The sequence below is a fragment of the Dermacentor albipictus genome, unplaced genomic scaffold (assembly GCF_038994185.2).
Source record: "Dermacentor albipictus isolate Rhodes 1998 colony unplaced genomic scaffold, USDA_Dalb.pri_finalv2 scaffold_42, whole genome shotgun sequence".
Classification (NCBI taxonomy): Eukaryota; Metazoa; Arthropoda; class Arachnida; order Ixodida; family Ixodidae; genus Dermacentor; species Dermacentor albipictus.
This window is the reverse complement of record NW_027225596.1, coordinates 1,493,137-1,508,361: the sequence shown is the minus strand read 5'-3', so window position 1 is coordinate 1,508,361 and position 15,225 is coordinate 1,493,137. Positions and strand designations below refer to the sequence as shown.

Genomic DNA, 15,225 nt, shown 5'->3' with positions numbered 1-15,225 from the left:
TCCTCCAGTTCGTCAAGGGGGATCGGGCAGAGTTGGGACTCACCCTCCACGATCAGCCTCACTACACGTCGGCGATTGCGTCGGTACAGTGTCCGAATCTGCTGAGCATTCTCAGTATTCAGAGGGCGGCGCGGCTTCCTGTTAGCGGAAGCTACAGGAAGCTTTACCGCTTCGCATACTACCTGTATGGCGTCGTCCAGGATTCCGGTAAACTGCTCCCATCCAGCGTCCGATATTGGCTCGCGCTGCAGCTGCCTCAGCTGTTGGGCGTGCTTGGCTAGCACGCTGTCATCCTCGATCGGGACTGCAAGAGAGATTGGGTCAATTTCCTGGGAGGCGTCGTCGTTCTCGGTGGCTGCAGGCCACAGCGGTGCACCAGGAGCGGGGGTGGCCGCGCTGCTCGTCGTGCTGTCATGTGCTGCCTCATTGTTGTCGTATGCCTGCTGAGAGGGGGGAGGGGAGGTCAGCGCCGCAGCAGGTTCGCTGCTTTCTTCTGAAAAAGAGGGAAATGCCTCTACTGTCAAGGTCGGTGGAGAGGGCATAGCCGAGGGGCTGCGACTTGCTGAAGCAGCTGGCGTCGGAGCAGGTGTGGTCTCCCTTGAGACTCGCTCCGAGACAGCCGAGGTGAACGGACGTGTCGTCAGCGCGCTCCGTAACCACCGAGACGACGCGACCTTCACCGACCGCCCTTGCCCGGGTCGCTATCGTCGGGAGTCATATGGGAAGCGGCCTTCTCGCCGTTTCCCACCGACCACCTTTTTGAAGCGGACTCTCCCATACCAAGCTGCGGTGGTGACGCCGCACCCTGCCGCGCCCAACGCCGCATGGAAGATGCCTTACACCGTAGAAGGCTCCGATATCACCGCCGCGGAGTTATCCGACGGCACATGGACGGCGTTCGAGATGCAACGCCGCTACCGACGCCCATCTCCGCCTGAACAACAACCTGCCGGAGCCCAGACGCCGGCCACGACGCTGTCTGCCCCGAATGCGCGGCAACGCGGCCGCCCTCCACCGCCGACCAGAAAGCGCCCGCTTCCCCGCCTGCCCTCGGACGACCTCAAGATAGTCCTTCGCCCGCAGGGCACACTCAACCTCCACACCGTCCGCCCCGCCCGGCTGGCTGTTGCCATTTACGCAGCAGCCAACGTCGACCAACGCCTGGCAGTTACTGCCGACCAGGTTAGAATTCACCCCACTAACAACACAGTGACAGTGAGCACGCCTGACAGTGCTCGTGCAGTGTCTTACGCCAAGGTCCGCGCCATCACCATCGACACCACAGAAGTCCCTGTTGCCGCCTACGCCCCAGCCCCAGACAACTCCGTGCGAGGGATTCTGTACCGGGCTTACAGCTATGAAAGCGACGCCGAAATCTTCGCCGAGCTTCGGGCTCGCAATCCCGACATCCCTATCGTTGCTGCGCGGCGTATGGGCCAGACACGACACTTTGTCGTCACGTTTGCCAACACCAAGCTGCCCCGATACATGCGGTATTTGGGCTTCACTTTCGAGGTCTTCCTTTACAAGGGGCGCCCGGAGGCTTGTTTCAACTGTCGCAAGCTAGGTCACAGAACAGATGTGTGCCCACAACCGCGCCAACCCATTTGCCGCCGCTGCGGTGTGGCCCACGAACCTCAACCAGTCGGCCAACCACCCACTTGTCAAGCCACGTGCATCGTATGCATCCCACCGGCAGTAGAAGCTGTAAATACCGTTTCGTGCCAACCAGCCGAGCTAAATCTTCCAAATCCTCCACGGACACTGAAACTGACCCCGGCACCTTGTCACGTGGCCATCAGTCTCGCTCTCGGAGCCGCGACCGCCAACAACGACCCCCAGGAAATGACGCTTTCCCACCACTGCGAAGCAGCGGCTCCAGTCACAACAGCCCTAGCCGCTCCCCATCGCGCTCTCGGGACTCCCGGGCAACCTCCCAGGTCGGGCCGGATACCAAGTCCACCAAACAGGTCGCGTGGAAGAGCCCTCCGCCAGCCACAAGCCAACTGCCCGACCCCCAGGTAAGGGAACTGGCAGAAATGGTTAAGCAACTACAGCTACAGTTAGCACAGGCAAATGCTAAAATTCATAGCCTTGAGCCTGCACAGGCGCACCCACAACCGCGGCCGCAGCAGGTGGCTCGCGCTCCCACCTCCGACTCCACCAATGACCCCAACATGGACACCGACCAGCCCAAGTGCAATAAGCGCAAGGCACCTCCCCCCTCCTCTACCTCTGACCTTGACGCAAAATTCGAAACTTTTGACGCCCGCTTATCTAAAATAGAGGACGTCCTAAAACGGCTGACCCCCACTATCGACCAGCTCATTGAAGGCTGCACTAAAATGGCAACCAATATTCACACCCTAACCGCACGCCTCGACCACCTCGCGGGCCCTCCGCAAACTGACGCCCTCACGACATCAAAGCCCACTCAGTCGCCTGGTGCGCTTCCCTCTACCGAGAGTGCAGCCGCGCGTGCGTCTGCTGGCGGTATTATCAAAACCGACGTAGCGTTTCCGCAGCGTCCCGAACCCTACAGGAAACGCGATGGCTAGCGCGCCCATCACAGTATGGCAGTGGAACTGCAGGGGCTTCAAGGCAAAGCGGAGAGCCTTGGAGTATACCCTGCAGGCCCAGCCATTTACACCCCACATTATAGCCCTCCAGGAAACATACACCGACACAAAACTAGCCAGCTATACGGCTTACAACCAATCGGTGGCGCCGGATCTCCGCCCGAGCACCGCCATCCTTGTACACCGCAACCTCACCGCCAATCAACTCGATCTTGACTACCCCGAAGTCCCACACACTTTCGTGCAGGTCCTTCCAAACAGCCGAACCGAATCCCCACTCAACATCTTAAACGTGTACAGCCCCCCAAGTGACAAGAGCACTAATGTAGCCACTCTCCTCCGCAAGGCGTGTGCGATCACGCGGAACGAGATGCTACTTATAGTGGGTGACTTTAACGCACCACACGCCGTGTGGGGCTACCCCAGCAGAGCCTGCGGTCGTAAAGGAGCCAAGGTTTGGGACACTGCCCAGACACTGGCTCTGACGCTCCTCCTCGACCCCGAACGGCCCACCCGTTGCGGTAACAGCATCACGAAAGACAGCTGCCCCGACCTCACTTTCGCCCGCAACATCCCAGATGCGCGCTGGGACAATCTCGGTATGAACATAGGTAGCGATCACTATGTTCTCAGCACTACGTTCACAGCCACACACAGCAAGGGCCCTCGCCGCACATTCAAACACACCAACTGGGACGCTTTCCGGTACGTACGAACTCAGCGTCCGCAAAGCCCCATAGACGACCTCAACACATGGACAGATACTCTGCTCCGCGACGCAGCCAACGCCACCTCCACAGTCACCCAGGAGGAGGGTGGCCCCACCCCAGATGCTAAACTCATGCATATGTGGGAGGCCCAGCGCAGCCTCCACGCTCGCTGGCTCCGACGCAAACACAACCGCCCTCTCAAGCTTCGCCTCGCTCGCCTAGAACGAGAGATCGAAGCCTACTCCACCAAACTTAGTCAGGAACAGTGGTATTAGACTTGCGACCGACTCGATGGGCAGTTGGGATGCAAGAACACATGGTTTCTGCTCAAGCACTTGCTTGATCCGACCCACACCAAGTCAGCATCACAAAAGAATCTCAACCGCGTCATACACGCGTTTCCAGGCACGAACCAGGAACTCCTCGCTACCTTGAAAGACAAATACAGAAACACCTCCACCGACATTCCCACCCCCTTAAATTACAAAGGCTCCCAGAACCCAGACATGGACAGAGACATCATGGCGTCGGAAGTCCGCGCCGCTCTCAACCGCATCAAGACCACCGCGGCCGCCGGCGATGACCATATTACCAACAAAATGCTCCGCAACCTGGACGACCAGTCGGTCGCCGCACTTGCGGACCTTTTCAACCACCACTGGCATGAAGGTCGCCTTCCAGACTCCTGGAAGCATGCCAAGGTAATCTTCATACCCAAACCAGGCAAACGACTCGATATGGGCAACCTGCGGCCCATCTCGCTCACCTGGGGAAGGTTATGGAGCACGTAGTTCTGAACAGACTCCACACTCACGCAGACAAGGAGAATCTCCTCCCCCCCACGATGTTTGGGTTCCGGGCTGGACTCTCTGCCCAAGACATCATGTGGCAGATACAACACGACATACTCGACCCGGGTCCCATCCGGGCGACACGCACCATTCTCGGCCTCGACGTCAGTAAAGCGTTCGACAACGTGTCGCACGCTTCTATACTGACCAACCTCTCACAGATGAATGTAGGCACTCGCACCTACAACTACATTGCCAACTTTCTTTACAACCGCACTGCTGAACTCCACATTGGAGACCTCTGCAGTGACAAAGTCACCATGGGCACCCGGGGAACACCACAGGGAGCTGTTTTGTCCCCGTTCCTATTCAACATTACTATGCGGGGCCTTCCCACACTTCTCGACACCATACCCCACATTAAGCACTCAATATACGCCGACGATATTACCCTCTGGACAAACACTGGCTCGGACGGGGAGATACAAGATTCACTTCAACAGGCAATCGACACCGTCCACACTTACGTACAGGCAAACGGTCTCGTTTGTTCGCCCACCAAGTCTGAACTGTTAGTTATACGAGACAGACGTGTTCGCCGACCCGTCCCCGACCCTCAAGAGCCAATCACGCTTCACATTGCCACCCACCCCATAGACCCCGTACAGACCATCCGCGTGTTAGGCATGCTGGTTCAGAACAACACGCAGAACTCGGAAGCCATCCAACGCCTCCGAACCACAGCCCACCAAATCAACGGCCTAATCCGCCGCATTGCCACTCGCCGCAGGGGAATGCGGGAGACCGACCTCTGCCGCCTCACACAAGCCTACCTCATTAGTAGGATTGTCTACACATACCCTTATTACCACCTCCGCCGCAAAGACGAAGAGGCAGTAAATAGCATCATCCGCTCGGCGTACAAGGCGGCAATGGGACTGCCCCAGTCCGCCAGCACACAGCGTCTCCTTCAGCTTGGAGTATACAACACCCTCACAGAGCTGATAGAGGCACACAAGACTGCACAGGTACACCGTCTTTCTCGCGCCGAACACGGTCGTTACATTCTTAATCGTCTTAATATCAACCCTACAGGTGACATCCACTCCACTGCTCCCCTCCCGACTGGAGTCTTCAGTCGGCTAGTCATCAGACCCATGGCCAAGAACATGCTACCCGGCCGTCACGATAGGCGCCGCCAACTGAAGGCACAAGCCTTAGACGTCACCTACTCCGCCGACGAACATGCCATGTACGTGGACGCGGCGAAATGCGACTGTAACACATACGTAGCCTGCGTAGCGACGCCAACCACCACTCTCATCAGTGCCGCTACAGTGCGCACACACTCCTCCACCGCTGCCGAAGAGGTTGCGATCGCGCTAGCCATCGCGGATCCCCGCACAAGCACGGTTCTCAGTGACTCTAAACAAGCCATCCAAAATTTCTCAAAAAACTCACTCTGTCTCCCCGCCGCACACATCCTCCGCGGTTGAACTCTCGACAGAACTATAAGCTTAGTGTGGGTACCTGCTCACGCGGGGAACTCTGGGAACGAAGGGGTCGACCGTTTAGCCCGAGGGCTAACTAACCGGGAGGTCGGCCCCTCGAACCCAGATGCGCTCGCAGAGGCCCCCAAATCCTACGCTGAAATTACAAACTTCTATAAGGAGACGAGACGCGTGTACCCGCCTCCCCACCCCGACCTCGAACGAGCGCAAGCCACCATGCTTCGCAGACTGCAGACCGATTCAATACTCAGTCATTCTAGACTTTATTTAATCACTGGAGGGGATTATGACCCCGTCTGCACTAAGTGCGACCATGGAGTGTTCGCCACTCGGGCACACATTCTCTGGGGATGCGAGGGTAACCCTCCCCCACGATCATTACTGCCAGTTCCCTCCGAAGAGGGTTGGAACCAGCTGCTGACAAGGCAAGACAAGAAAACGCAACTCGCACTCGTTTCGTGGGCCCAAGACGTCGCCCCCACCTGGGAGCCACACTAGGCCTACCTGCCCTAACTTCCTACCCTGCAGTGGCAAAATAAAGTTGTTTCTCTCTCTCTCTCTGGTCTCCCTTGAGGGGGCCGGAGGCGGTGTCGTATCTGGAAGTGGAGCGTCAGTGTGAGATTCGCTTCCTGCTGCTGAAGTCGGCCGGGTTGTGGATGAGGCTTGCCGCGCTGCTGCTTTTTTCCTGTGTGCCTGCTGGTGATTGTAGAGACCCTGCCTAGAAGGAAAGGAAGAGGGGCACTCGGTGCACTTGTGCGAGTGTTGAGTCCGCGTGGCGATGTCGTGCTGGCCGCCAGCGAGGCATCCATCCGAAGTCGGCCGGGATCCTAGTATCTTTCTGCAAAGATCGAGTGCAGAAATGTGTAGTTGTTAGGATCCTGGTGTCATGTTGTTGCTCCAGGTGCCACTGAAGGGATTGCCGTCGAGATGTCCAGACTGCTGGTGAGTAGCTCGTTGAGCAGCCTTCTTCTGTACATCTGAAGCAACTGGGGAGAGGAAAAAACAGTATTAGTTCCTGCTCATGGCGTATCGGCTGTGCGCCGGGACTGGCGTGGTTGAAGTCAGGTGGCGGCAGTCTAGCGAGCGGCGAGCGAACTGGGATCCGGCTTGGTGGTCTGGTGTCTGGGGGGCTGAGAGGTGGCGCCATCTCGTCTGATAGCGGGAAAGTAAGAAAAAAGAAAGGCGTCACGTGAGCGTGTTGCCCACAGCAACCCACGCAAACACAGAAGGGTTAGTGCATACGTACAAAATCAAGGACGCTAGTAGAAAAAGAAAACAGATAAACCGCGGCGTCAAAAAGCAGTAGAAAAGAAAATGCAAACGGAGTAGACAAGCAGGCTTGTGAACCGCACGTGGGCGTATAGCTCACGGCAGTGCACGTGGGGCCAGAAGGTTCACTACATGCAAGAACGTGCACCCAAAGCGAGAGAAAAAGATGGAAAAAAAGACAAAGCTCACCAGTGGGCCTGTGAACCGCACGTGAGCGCATTTGCTCACCGCGGCCCACGTGAAACCAACTGATACGCTACATGCAAAAGCGTGCACACAAAGACATGGTCAAGGGCTCGCGGCGCTGGGGCCGCCGAGCGAGAGAGAGAAAAATCAAGGGAGCTACGACTGGGCTAAAAGTTATGGCATGCAGAAAACGCTATCGAATTAACGTTTACGAACGAGAAAAAAAAAGTACAAGAACTACAGAGAGAAAAAAAGTTACGGAGTCAGAAGAACGCAAGCAGTGAATCAGGCAATGTTGACACTTATTCGAACAGCAGGCAGCAAATCCTTCCAAGGGTGCTGCGGGGTTTCCAAGGGCAGCAGGGATGTCCGAGTACGAGTTTTACCGCTTCAAGACCAAAGCGTACTACCGTATTTACTCGATTCTAACCACCCCCTTTTTTTCACGATCGCGATGCCCAAAGTGAGGGGGGGTGCTTAAATTCGAAAAATCTAGAATGACCCCCCTCCCTCTTTTCGCTGCGACATCACGAGGAGATGGGTGCGAGAAACAACATTTGAATTTGCAAACATTAAAAAAAATCGGTGCAGACAGTAAACCCACCTCTTGTGTAGGATGCTCAGTCACTATTACTGCCACTCGAGTTCGTCGCACCGCTTGAACCGCTGCTCTCAGTATCCCACAGCAGGTCGTCTTCCGATCCGTCGAAGTTGTTTGTGATCGAGCACTTCTTAAATGATTTGACCACAACGTCCACTTGGACCCTCTTCCACGCGTCCGAAATCCACTTTGCCATGGTTGATAGGGACGCTTTCTGCAGCTTTCCCGTCGGCGTCTTCTTCCGCTCAGGGTTTCGCGCCCACTCTTCGTACTCCTGTCGGAGATTGGCTTTGAAGGCCTTATTGACTGAAACGTCGAGGGGTTGCAGCACTGGCGTTATGCCACCCGGAATCCCAACAACGTCGCTATTGATGTTCCGAAGCTTGGTCTTTACCTCCGGGGTCAGATGGCCGCGAAACGCGTCCAACAGAAGCATCGACCGTGTGCCTGAAGGTCCGCCCAGCAATGATTCCAGAGGGAGCAAGCGCGTTTGGCGGCCTTTGCTACGCGCTCTTCCTACCAAATAGGGGGGTGCATAGATTCGCATGCACACTTATTTGCGTAAATAGAAGGGGGGTGCTTAGAATCACGAAAATACGGTACTGTGCTACACTTTAATATTTGCCAAGAGGCCGAGAAGCGATCACATATTCATGACTCTAACGATATCTCACTCTCCACCCCAGTCAGACTCAAGCGGGGCCACAGAACACCTATACAAACTTAGAGAAGGGAAACTGTACCTTCCACAGTGCTACGGAAATAAGCGTAGCCGATTCCCGCCCATGGAAGGCGCGAATCAAGCCCGGCAAGCATCGCCTGAACGCCAACACGGTCGCAGCCACTCCCGGTCCAGGGGGAGATTCAGGTCTCGTGGCCGCTCCAGGGGTCACATCAGGAGCCGCTCCGCCTCCAGGGCCAGGTCGATGTCAAGATCCCGAGTCCGATCCAGATCCAGATCCGGTTCCAGGGGCGGCCCGGGTTGCAGAACCCAGCCAGCATCTGGACCTCAGCCCGCCTCCACATATTTGGGGAAGCAGCCGACCCTCCTTTGGGCCGATCTGGCACGTCCCAAGCCCGGTGCCAATGTAGAAGCTGTTCAGGCACCTCGTAACGACCAACACCCAGAGCGAGCTAGGGACGCGGAAGTCACTCGCTTACGCAAAGAGAACGACGATCTCAAGAGCACGATCAAGAGGCTAGTTAACGAAATGGCAGAGATTCGGAAACTCGTTTCGAATGTGTCGGATAACGTTGCGCCAGGCAGGGCCACAGAGACTCCAATCCCAGCCCCAGTAGACGGTACTGCGACGTCCACCAAACGCAGAGCAGTAGTAAAACAAACAGGTGAATCGGGAGCATTGTCCGCAGAAGTCAGCGAGATTAAGCAAACTGTCATTGGGCTGGCAGATGGCCTCAGACAGGTCACTGCTAGCGTCAGTTGCCTCACCGATAACGTTCGTCAAATTCAGGTTGCACTCGGAGACCCCAACAGGAGCCTCGGAGCTCTCGCTGATCGCATAGATGCCATTGAGGCGCGAATGGCTTCATCCGCCTCCGTCGTCCAACCGATCACCGTTCCCGCCATACTAAAGGAAGCTAGACTTCAATATCCAACCAGGGCGGCGACAGGAGGCCCCAGTCTTTGCACAGCCCTAACTGCCCCATTAGGTGGTAGTCCATCCGGTCCGCCATAATGGATAGGTCCAAAGAGAGTTTTCGCATTTGGCAATGGAACTGCAGGGGGTATTCTAACAAAAAAGCCCCTCTGCAGCAGTTCTTCAGGTCTTTCGCTGTCAAACCTCAAATCATTGCTCTCCAGGAAACATTAGTCTCCGCCGCCTCGCTCCAGGGCTACAGGGCCGTGTCGGGCCTGCCCGGGGGGCGAGGGATTTGCACCTTGATTGATAAAAGGCTGACTCATCTCACCCACGACCTCAAGCTGGCGAGTGGTAGAATTGAATACGTCATGGTTGAGATCCTGCTCAACGTACCACAGCAGAATCAGCGCAGAAACAGCGTGTTCGTCTTCAATATCTACAGCAGCCCCAGGGACTCGCGCCAGCAGTTCAAGACCATCCTCAAGAAAGCGACCGACTTGGCCGGCCCTCGACCCTTAGTCGTCGTCGGTGACTTCAACGCACCGTATGGCATCTGGGGTTACGTCTACGACACTACCAAGGGGCGCAACCTGTGGCAAGACGCCAACGAGATGGACCTCACTCTGGTCACTGACAAGAATTTTCCTACGCGCATCGGCAACTCCGTCACCCGGGACTCGACACCCGACCTCGCGTTCGTCAGGAACGTTGAGGACGTGGGCTGGGAGAACACCGCCATGGAGTTCGGCAGCGACCACTACATTCTCGAGACCAACTTCAAGGTGTCTCGGAGTAGGATCAAGGAATTCACGTTCGTCGATTGGGACCGCTTTCGCAAGATTCGCGAAGAACCCGGCAAAGACACGGCACCCGCCACCCTCGAAGAATGGTGCGAAGGCGTCCGGAACGACGCTTCCGCGGCTACCAAGAAAGTAGAAACCGATCTCGACGTCGAGCGGATGGACAGCAGACTTGCCCACCTGATCGAGGCCAAAAACGCCCTGCTCCGCCGATGGAAGGGCCAAAGGCTCAATCGCAGACTCCGAAAAAAGATCTCAGAGCTCAACAACGTCATCGATGAACACTGCAAGGCGCTATGCCAGCAGCAGTGGGACGAGCTCTGCGAATCCGTCGACGGACAGATGCGCAACGGCAAATCCTGGGGTATGCTGAAGCACCTTCTCGACGAAAGCGGTTCAAAGTCAAATCAGAGGCATACGTTGGCCCGGGCCCTTCACGAAGCCACCAGGTCTCACACGGTTGATGAGCTCGTCTCAAAACTCGTACAGAAGTACTTGCCCGTCTGTCGCGATGGAGATCCAGTGACCCAACTCCCTGACTACCGAGGCCCTCCACGCCCCGAGCTCGACGAAGACTTCTCCGTTGCCGAGGTCAGACAGGCCATCTTCGCACTCAACCGCAAGTCTGCGCCTGGTCCAGACGGAGTCACCAACAGAATGTTGAGAAACCTCGAGGACACGTCGATCGTCTTCCTGACCGACAAAATCAACGAGTGCTGGAATAGCGGCGTTGTTCCTGCAGAGTGGAAGATGGCCTGTACGGTGCTCATTCCCAAGCCCGGCAAGGCCCCGAACATTGAGAACCTCAGGCCGATTTCTCTAACCTCCTGCGTCGGCAAGGTCATGGAGCGCGTCGTCCTCAACAGGGTCAACGGGTACCTCGAAGACAACGAGGTTTACACCTACAACATGATCGGCTTCCGCGCCGGACTCTCGACGCAGGATGCAATGAAACTAATAAAGCATCAGATTGTGGATGGCCGTTCCAGAGACGTCAAGGCTTTGCTCGGTCTGGACCTTGAGAAAGCTTTCGACAACGTGCTCCACAGCTTCATCGTAAAGACCATTTCAGACCTGGGTCTCGGTTACAGATTCCATAGCTACGTCAGCTCTTTCCTAACGGACAGGAAGGCCAAGCTTCGCATTGGCGACTTCCGCTCCAACGATGTGCCCCTCGGAGGGCGGGGCACTCCTCAGGGCGCCGTCATCTCACCCACCCTGTTCAACATCTGTATGATTGGTCTTTCCGAGAGGTTGGCACGCGTAGAGGGCGTCAAGCACACCATATACGCCGACGACATCACCTTATGGTGCCCCGGCGGCTGCGAGGGCAGAGTCGAAGAATCCATGCAGGAGGCGATCGATGTGATCGAGGAGTATCTCCGCCCCACCGGACTTTGATGCTCCCCCGCCAAGTCGGAGCTTCTGCTTTACAGAAAAGAGAAGGGAGGGAGACCCAAAGATTGGAAGCCAGTTTCCGAAAGCAGCATCAGTCTTCGTACTTGTGACGGGGGGGTGATACCCAGGGTCGACGTTATTCGGGTCCTCGGCATGTTTGTCGAATTCAACGGCGGGAACGGAACGGCTCTCCGCAAGATCATCGCAAAGACCGACAACGCTTTCCGCCTCGTTCGCAGAATAGCAAACCGGCACCGAGGAATGAAGGAAAACAATCTCCTCAGGCTTATCAATGCCTTCGTGCTATGTCACTTTACGTACACAATTTCTATGCACAACTGGCTCAGAGCGGAGCGAGACAAGCTCAACGCTCTCATCCGCAAAGTGGTCAAGAGGGCTCTGGGGCTGCCCATCAGGACCCATACCGAGGATCTCCTCAAGCTGGGGGTGCATAACACTGCCGAGGAGATTGCCGAGGCCCAAGAACGTGCGCAACTCACTCGCCTGAGCACCACAGCGGCAGGTAAACACATCCTCGAAGAATTGGGTTACCACCCTGCGGGATTCCCGATGGTCAGTACCCCGATCCCTAGGTGCATTCGAGACAAGTTCGAAGTGGCCCCTGTGCCCCGAAACGTCCATCCGGTCCATAACGAGGGCAGACGCAAGGCCCGAGCAGCAGCCATCCTCAAACAGATAAAGCAACGAGACATTAGAGCAAGCTTCGTCGACGCCGCGGAGTACAGCGATGGGAAGACCTTTGCCATCGTTGTGGTCGACTCCAGCGGCAAGATTTCTAATTGCGCCTCCATTCGCACTTCAGATCCCGGAGTCGCCGAGCAAGCCGCCATCGCCCTCGCCCTGCTAGACGGTCGTGGGTCCGAGATATACAGCGATTCCAAAACGGCAGTTAGGGCTTTTCAGAAGGGTTGCATCGCCAAGCAAGCTGCTCGTCTTCTTAGCAACTCGAATCGATACGCTCTCACGCATCATTCAATCCACTGGTTTCCAGCTCACGTAGGGTCGGTCGAGGGTGCTCCCCAGAACCTGAATGAGTCTGCTCACGAGGCTGCGCGTGACCTCACCGACCGCGCTTCCTCTGCAAGAAGCACCGACTCCCCTCCTCCCTACGGCCACAGGGACGCTCCCGCTACTCATAACGAGATTATTAAATTCTTCTACATGTCTAGAAGGGTCTTTCCACCCCCTCACCCCAGGTTGAATAGGGCGCAAGCCGTTTCTCTTAGGCTTCTGCAGACTAGTACGTATCCGTGTCTGTCCGTTCTCCACGAGGCTTACCCGGACGTGTATCGCGACGACGCCTGCCCCTCCTGCGGGCAGACCTCTACTCTAGCGCACATGCTGTGGGAGTGCGGGTCGACATACCCTAAGTTCATCAAGGAGGAGTGGGACTCGCTTCTGCGTAGCCCCGCTCTGGAAAAGCAAATCCTGGCTGTCCGGCGTGCCCGCGACCGGGCCGGTGGGCTAGACCTGCCGGTCCCGACGTGGGACTAGCCGGGTGCGCGACGAGTTCGCGTCCTCGCCGGACCTACAATAAATGTTTCTTCACTCACTCACTCACTCACTAAAGTATGTGACCACGGGTGGCGCTGTACAACAGGAAACGGAAACGGGGTTTTGCACACGCTTTACCAGGTGTTCTGTGGCTTTACTGGGTTTCTGGCTGCTGCGCCTCGATCGTGCTCCCGCCAGTTTGGTTGCTGCGTGGCAAACGAAGCGCCTACGTTATATAGGCGCTACGTTTGCTACACAGCAACTAAACTGGCGGGAGCACGATCGAGGCGCAGAATACATGTAGCGCTGAGTCATATCGAGTTAAGGCACACTCTGAACTGACTTTTAAGGGCATCCCGAGCGGTTTTTCGTTTATTACGCCGCCGTTACGCCGAGTTGTGCCACCGCGCTCCAGCTGTTGCATTTCGTGTAGGGCTACTGAAAAAATGCGGTTTCCAGGTGGCACGATGGCCTCGACTGGAATAAACGCACACGACACCAAAGATTGAGTAAGCCTGAAAATATTTTATTTGCATTTTACAAGTACAACAAAAAGCACACGTCTACGCATCCACACAAACGCGGTTACATATTCAAGAACATAGGCAAGAAATGGCTCATTAATAAGGGTAGCACAAACGCACAAGAAAGAAGACCTAAGCTACAAAACGTACGGTCGGCTGCTAAGTATAATAATTTCCCTGTCACCGCGTGTCACTTTTATACAGCATCTTTACAGCACTACCAGGCCGGGTAGTTTGGCGGAAAGAACGCAACAGCTTACGGCCGTCGGCTGCCTCTGTCATAATTATCCTAATCTCCGCATCAACGTCGTGCAAGTCCGCATACAGTCATCTGTATCTGAAGCATATATGTGCCAGCTTAATACATGTGTAGTGAAATTATGACAACCACTGCGTCTTATCAAACGTATTGGTTTTGCAAATGCGCATTACAGCTGACGGAACGACATACTGTAAGTGAAGCACAAGGGAACAAGGACAAAAGGAGGATACAACACTTGAAGAAATGAAGAATTAGTAGGCGTACAGCAAACAAGCGATGACGGAGAACACACAATGATCGGGTGTTCTGTGACATCGCTTTGCGTATTTACGGTGTTATGGAGATCAACGGCATAAAAACGTACCTTCAAGCGTACTCCCTCAACCTCCGCCGCATTCATTATGATAATCAACGCCTAAACAAAATGAGGCACTATTTTTTGCCAAGAGTAGACCTCTTTACAGCAAGTCTATGTAATGACTCGCAGATGAAACCAGCATGCTTTCGAAAATGTTTTACCGCCGTAGTATTCGAACGCCAACGGCCAGGAAACACGTCGATGCCAATAGGCTGTCGGTGGTTAATCAAGTACAAAAACCTTGACGCTATTACTAAAAAGCAGCTTCAACAATCGAATTAAAAAAAAAATCAACTGCCTATTTGCCTGAGGTAACAAAACATCCTTAGACACCTCGATTGTTTATGTCAATGGTTTGTGTAAAGTAAAAAATTCAGCATGTTCAGCGCCCCTAGCAGAAAAAGCACAAATCAAAGTATTCGACCAAATTACAGTATCTCCACTTGCGCGCTTACGCTGAAACACGCCTCGTTTGATTTTTCGCCCTCTGTGGCCATTTGTGGAACTTGAGAGGGTACGGGGCCTGGCGGGGCTGGGAGTGGTAGCCACCGGATAGCTCTTCCTGGCCGCACAGTCACCCTGTAAACGGCAGACGCTTCGCAGATATTCTGATTTTTGGATTTGATAAGTGGGCTGTACCCGGTTGCAGTGCAATACCGGGACAACCCGTGGCACTGGAGGGGCAAGCCCCGTCCTAGCACCGCCTCACAAAAATAAGATTATTATCGTAAGACCCATTACAGGGCCGTATCAGATATTAAGCTGATAAGAACAGATACTACACTTGATCTTAGCCAAAAGGCCGAGAAGCGATGCCAGGAATAGCGTCGCGATGCAGCCCGTGTCAAACAAACCTAGGGCATGGAGCCAGTGAAGTGCGAGATATAACTACATTTCTCAAATACCTGGCCAAATTTGAAAATAAAAACAATATTGTTGCCTATATGCATAACATGTACGCAATATAACTTTTATTTTAAAGCGCAAGACATTTTACTTATAACCTTTCCAATTTAAAACGACAATCTACGTACCATGCGTTTTAGTATGACAGCTGTTTAGGTTTGTGGCGCCATCCTGTGGCTAAAACGATAACTGAGGCGTCTCGCTATGGTCACGT

The 15,225-nt window shown here is 55.0% G+C and overlaps 1 non-coding gene across 1 annotated transcript; it reads right to left on the bottom strand.

Moving 5' to 3' along the window:
• Positions 1–14,728: 14,728 nt before the first annotated feature.
• LOC139052902 (U2 spliceosomal RNA) lies at positions 14,729–14,919 on the bottom strand. The gene has a single exon (XR_011510116.1). It is a non-coding gene; the product is annotated as a U2 spliceosomal RNA (small nuclear RNA).
• Positions 14,920–15,225: the final 306 nt, after the last annotated feature.